The following is a 6,998-nucleotide window of genomic DNA, read 5'->3' as shown; positions in this document are numbered from 1 at the left end:
TCCAGTTTACCAAAATTTCGGCTAAGGGCGTCCCCTTTTCTATGCCGAAATTATTTCCCATATTGAGTTCCTGAAAAGTGCGTCTTAAGCAAATCAGGCAGTGCACTTCCTTCCCGGTAACACCAGTCCCTGTAGCTGGTGTGATCACACACACTATTTCTCTCCCTCTCTTTCTCTCGCTCTCTGGGAACTGCACTCACACCACCCGCGTCTTTAACTGCTAGGACTGCTGTCCCTTCGCAGCAGGCGGCTTCTCAGCCGACGGGTGCCCCAATCGGTTCCCAGGCTACACGCACTCACACACACACACACACACACACACACACACACACAAACACACAGTGCTGTTTACACTCACACCAGTCACGGTGACTCTAGATTTCGGTCTTACAGTTTTGCAGTGCGCCTTATGCTGATCAGGCTGCACAACCCTCCTCCGGCCGGACCGAGCTGGGACTTAAAACCCACTCTAACCCTGGGGATGGGACTCCTACCTGTCCCCCTGGTATGCCTTACAGTGGCCAGCCCGCGTACCCCCCACACACACCTGGTACGCCTTACGGTGATCAGTCCGTGTACCCTTTCAGTGCACTGTTACCAGACCAGAATTTAGAATTTAGGCGGGAGTTTAAGACTCACCTTCTCAGTGCCTCTCGTTGCCAAAGATCCCAGGTGAACTCACCCGATGGCGCCAGATGATTGTTTGGAGATGAGAGGCCCCAACAGTGGTCGCCTAGGGTCCCATCTGGGGTGCCAAACTGTTATGGAAATTAGGCCTGTCGGCCACCATAACAGGGCTCGACCCTAGGTTCCCCCAAGTAAAGTTCAGAGCCAAATCAAAACAAATCAGATAATTTTAATCACGCGCGTACCGTAATTACAGCTCGAGCTGGGTGCCTCCGAAGAGGGACCCTAACATAAACAAATCCTGGGTAATTATAGTCTTTTCGACTTCCATTTCCCACCCCTCACGCGGTAGTTAGCCCAATAGTAATTTTTTGGTCTGGGGTCTCCTGCTCCTCATTGGGTCTCATCATCTTTCTGAGGCAAGCTGGTTTTCTCCTTTTTTTTTGTTTTTTTGCAGTCTCTGATGATGGTTGTACCTCTGTTTTTGTTGGGTCTGGCGGCTGTTTCCCAAGGTCTTATTTTCCCAATTGTTTTGGCGTCTTCCCTCTCGGAGTCGGTGACACAGGAGCGCAGACTGCGTGTGGCTTCCTTATTTTCCCAGCCTGAATGAGCTCTGAGGCACTATTTTTTATTAAACTAGGTAAAGATTCGTTACTTTTCCCACATGCAGCCTAAGGCTTCAGCAAAACTAGCCACTCATGCTAAGCAAGTTTTATGTAAGTTGTGCTAAGCAGCTATTTCTAGACAGTTTCAATTCACTATTCTTTAACACTCACAAACACAGCCAGCAGCCAGGGGCCTCTCTCTCGCCTATGAGGCACTGAGGCTGCTGTGACCTCACAAGCCCACCCAGCAGTCATTGGCCTCAAACTGGCCTATCAGGCACTGAGGCTGCTGTGACCTCACAAGCACGGCCAGCAGGCATGGGCATCCAACTGCCCTATAAGACACTGAGGCTGCTGTGACGTCACAAGCAAAGCCAGCAGCTGTGGGTCTGCCACTGGCCTGTCAGGCAATAGGACTGCTGTGACCTGACAAGCACAGCCAGCAGCTATGGGCCTGCCACTGGCCTATAGGGCACTGAGGCTGCTGTGACCTCACAAGCACAGCGAGGAGCCAGAGGCCTGCCATTGCCCTATAAGGTACAGAGACAAATGTGACCTCAAAAGGCAGCCAGCAGACGGGGCCTCCCATGGGCCTATCAGGAAATAGGACTGCTGTGACCTCACAAGCACAGCCAGCAGCTATGGGCCTGCCACTGGCCTATGAGGCACTGAGGCTTCTCTGACCTCACAAGCACAACCAGCAGCTATGGACCTCGCACTGGCTATCAGGCACTCATACTGCTGTGACCTCACAAGCACAGCCAGCAGCCATGGGCCTGCCCCTGGTGTATGAGGAACTAGGACTCCTGTGCCTTCACAAGCACAGGCAGCAGCTGTGGGCCTGCCACTGAACTGTGAAGCACGGAGACAAACATGGCCTCACAAGCACAACCAGCAGCCAGGGGCCTGCCACTGCCCTATGAGACACTGAGGCTGCTGTGACCTCACAAGCAAAGCCAGCAGCCAGGGGACTCCCTTTGGCCTATGAGGCACTGATGCTGCTATGACCTCACAAGGACAGCCAACAGCCAGGAGCCATCCCACTGGCCTATCAGGCTATAGGACTGCTGTGACCTCACAAGCACAGCCAGCAGCTATGGGCCTGCCAGTGACCTATCAGACACGTGTCGCGGCCCGAAAGGAGTCGTTCAGGACGACCTCCCTCCCCTTAGGACCAACGACCAAGTTCGTGATGCCCTTGCACTCAATTAAGGTGAAAACGACACCAGCCAACCAGTTTAAGATTTATTAAGGCAAAATGGAATCAACTAACGAGACATGTCCCGCGTCACACGTTTAGGGAAAAAGAGAGGAAAAGGGGAAGAGAGAGAGAGAAAGATATCACCACCCGTGGATCCAGCGGCGTCCCGTTGGTCCTCTTCTTTTGGGAGTCCTTGCGGCGGGGCGGGGGGGCAGAGGGGGGAAGCTCCCGTCTGGTTCCGCTGACTCTGCTCGAGTTCTTCAGTCGTCGCAAGCAAGCCCCCCCATTCACACAGTCTGCAGTTTTTATAGGTTCTTGCCCGGCCTCTGGGAGGTGCTTCCTCGCTTCCCATGCAGATTAACCGTCATGCGCAGTCCGCCCTCTCGGAACCTTCCAGAAATGGGCTGGGGTATCTGGGGGTCTCCTGCTCATGCGCAGATGGCAAATGAGTACGTGCGGTTCGTGCCCTAGAGACGCCCTTCTGCCCTTTTCGCACCCTTTTTACCCCGTGCAGGTGCACGAGGTTGTTTACTTCGCAGACGGCTCCCGGGGGCGCCAGCGCGGCATTGCCCGACACACCTTGGCAGCGGCAGCTTTGCAGCAGCAGCAGCAATGTCAAGACAAAACCGCATTTAGTACCGGTCCTCTACACCACCCCGTGTCTCAACATTGCAGCTTGGCAGCAGGAGAGAGAGAGAGAGAAAGAAAGCAAGCAAGCAAGGAAGGAAAGGAGAGAGAATTAGGGACGGGGGGGAAGTCGTGGGAACAACATGGGTTTGGGTAAAAAATAAAGTGCTTAACAGTGATTAAACAGAGGTCTTGCTCAATGCAAGCTTATTCTTTAACAACTTCAACAACATCTAACTTTACAAAACAGACATCAAAACTGAGTTAATGAGGTAGGATTGTTACAATAGGCATAAAACAGCTGGCAAATGCGCTGTGGATGTCAATATGCAATTTCCTCCTTCAGGAGAAACTGGGAAATGATGGGTACTGTGGTTGGCCACGGCCAATGGATGGCACGGATTTTCTTTATGCCGTCCGGCAAGGTGGTAGGAACAAATTGCATATTTGACACAACATGTCCGATTAATTGAACAAAGCAAGGAATTATACAAGAACATTAAGGCGGCAACTGCACCTAACAAATACAATATTAACTGTTTCACCCACGGTGCCCCCAGTAACCAGGACTACAAATCGCCACTCCAGCCATTCCAGGTTTGGACGAGGACGTGGGCTATTTTTCTGATATCTTTGGTTAACTGGAGAACTACTTCGCCTACATCATCTATTTCCAAACAACAGTTAGGAATATTTAATTTCCCACACACTTCTCCCTCTTCAGCTAACAGGTAATCTAAAAACCATGTGGTGCTGAAGGATTGCCGTGCGCATCTGTTGGGATTGCCAAGTTAGAAGATCTATCGTGTCAGCGGTTTTGTTGGTAATAATTTCTAGAGCCGCTTGTAGTCTGATTATTTCCCCATTTTTGCGTCCCGCCCAAATTTCCCTTAATGGATCGCGTCTTACAGGCAACACTTCTGTCTCCAAGGTTATCATATACCTTTATGCCTAACCGAGGTCCACTTGTTTCTGGCAAAAGGAAAAACAAAGGTCTGATAATCCCTATATAACAAATTCCCAACCACCCCGTGGGTAAAAATGTATATGCTGTGTGCCTGCATATCCAGTAATGCCCCTTCTTAGCTCCAATGCCCTGAGCAAATGGCCCGTTTATCCCTGGTGGGAATTGAAAGTAAGTTGCATCTCTGTTGCCCAGAGGGCTGAAGAAGGTGGTTGCCCCATCACCTATTTGGCCGGTACAATACCAAGCCCCAGAAGTGTATTCTGGTGGTAGGTTTGCCATAGCACATATAAGCACATTAAGACAAGAAGTATCTTTCCAACACAGGTTAAGAATGCCATTCTTGGCTGTTGTGTTTTCAACAATAAAGCTAATTATGATCGCAGCACACAATTACAAAAAATGATAAAAATAACTGTTATAACTACCACAGGTAGTATCGTTGAGGACACTCAAGCTCAACATAAGACAAGTCTTCTTCCCCAGTGCCCTCTTCCTTTTACATTGTTGACCTAAAAGGAAGGGAGGATCCACCTGGCATGGATTCTATGATCTTTCCCATGGGCATCAGTAGCTACCCATGCATACAGATTTTTTGAAGCTTTTAGTACTAGAGGTATTTGTCCCACAGTGGGTAAGTCCACTAGAACCGGTTGTCCCGGGTAATACAAGGGATTCCTCGGTTTCTTATTCTCCCCAGTCCCAGGTAAGAGGGATGGAGGATTAGGGCAAAAAGCAGCGAGTCTGGGGCAGCCATTTACTCCCCATCGTCCATTGACTTTAGTTACTGCATCAGATATTCGTCGCGCCCATCCGGGATTGTGCGGTCTCAGGGTTCGTTTTAAGAGTCCTGGGGTGCAGACGGGGTCTTGGGATAAGGGAGGAGGAACTTTGGGGTTTGAGGAAGATGGGGTTCCCCTTATCCTGTCCCAACTTCTTACCAAACCTTCCAGGTTGGGAGTTGGTAACCTATCCATGACTTCTCTGGGAATTCCCTTTGAAATGCCTTCTGCCCATAATAATTGTCTCCTGCTATCCAACACCCGTACCGGTTTCCCAGGATGTGGGTGTTGCAGTGATTTATATTGCCTCCCACTTTCCTCAACTCTTCTTATTTCTGCTTTATGCTTTGTTTCCCCCTGGCCAGTGAATCCCATACGCCTTCCGTAATTAATTAGCTCCTGTGCCACCTCCCCCCAAGTCATGTTGGGGGGGCCTCCCCTTCGTCTCAGTCGGGGAGTTCGTAATCGGTCTTGCAGCTGAACAGCATCAGGAAGTCCCCTGATCAGAGGATGTAACCTTTCGGGGTCTGCCACACACTGCATGGGGGAGGGCTGCTGCGGAAGCAGCAAACGGTCATGCATCAATTGGAGGCAAGCAGTTTTCTGCACACTTTCCAGAATGTGGCCCGCTGTGGGTGTTTTAATAGAAAAAGGGTCTCCTCTTTCCATTGGGTCTAATCCTCCTGCCCAGTAGGCTACCCTCTGGGTCAAGGACCATGGTTCCCTGTTATCATTTGTGGTTAGAAAGACTCTGGGTCCCCAATATCCTCTAGCTTCATCTTCGCTCAGCAGAATGCGATCCCCCCCGGTGAGGGAGACTCTCCACACATACTCAGTTTCAGTTTCCCGGGAGCCCCGGGAGTATTTTTCCTGTATTTTAGCCAAGTCCTGAGGGGAATAGGGGATAATACGCGTGGTACGTCGTTGAATACCCCCCTGACCATTATCAGTGGTTTCCGTTTTAATCAAGGGTCTCATTACTACATTCCCATCTCCAGGATAAAAGGAGTTCCTGCTGTCTTCTAATTCTTTAATTGGATATATGGATTTTAGATCAGATGCCTGTTTTCCGTCTAGTTCGGCCAAATTCGAGAATCCCGGTTCACTATCATTAACCCCCCGCCTGTTTTCTTCCAATTCAGACCGCAGGATTCTCTCTCGGTCTAGTGAGTCTGATAAGATTATGTGAAGCCGCTGAGTATGGTTGCGCTCCGCAGTGAGTTGACTTTGCAAGTTTCTTACCTGTTCTTGCAAAGACTCAACTGTCTCTTTGGCTCGACTCCGGGAGTCTTGCAAGAACTCGATTGTCTCTTTGGCTCGACTCTGGGAGTTTCTTATGTGTTCTCCCAAGGACTCAATGGTCTTTTTATCACCTTGCCTCCCCCACCGGGCAGCAATTAGTGCCGCCCCTAAAACACCACAAACTGTTGCCCGAGCCATGCCAAGAGAGAGCAGGGCTTTATAGCCCTTCAGATTCTCAAAAGAGGATTATCCTTCATTGTCGGATCCTCTGTACTACAAATTATTCACAAGCACAGCACACTGTCACGGGCCTGCCACTGCCATAAAGGGCACGGAGGCTGCTGTGACCTCACAAGCACAGCCAGCATGTATGGGCCTGAAACTGCCCTATAGGGCACTGAGGCTGCTGTGACCTCACAAGCACAGCCAGCAGCTATGGGCCTCCCACTGGCCTATAGGGCACTGAGGCTTCTCTGACCTCACAGCAGTCATTGGCCTTGAACTGGCCTATCAGGAATAGGACTGCTGTGACCTGACAAGCACGGCCAGCAGGCATGGGCATCCAACTGCCCTATGAGGCCCCGAGACAAACGTGACCTCATAACGCAGCCAGCAGGCATGGAGCTGTCACTGCCCTATCAGGCACTGGTACTTCCGTGACATCACAAGTACAGCCAGCAGCCATGGGCATCCCACTGGCCAATGAGGCACTAAGACAAAGGTGACCTCAAAATGCAGCCAGCAGCCATGGGCCTGCCACTGGCCTATCAGGCAACAGGACTGCTGTGACCTCACAAGCACAGCCAGCAGCCAGCAGCCAGGGCATCGCACTGGCATATGAGGCACTGAGGCTGCTGTGACCTCACAAGCACAGCCAGTAGCCAGGAGCCTGACACTGGCCTAGGAGGCAGTGAGGCTGCTGTGACCTCACAGTCACAGCCAGCAGCCAG

Source organism: Dromaius novaehollandiae, unplaced genomic scaffold (genome assembly GCF_036370855.1).
Source record: "Dromaius novaehollandiae isolate bDroNov1 unplaced genomic scaffold, bDroNov1.hap1 HAP1_SCAFFOLD_53, whole genome shotgun sequence".
NCBI classification, from domain to species: Eukaryota; Metazoa; Chordata; class Aves; order Casuariiformes; family Dromaiidae; genus Dromaius; species Dromaius novaehollandiae.
This window is presented reverse-complemented; position numbering follows the sequence as displayed.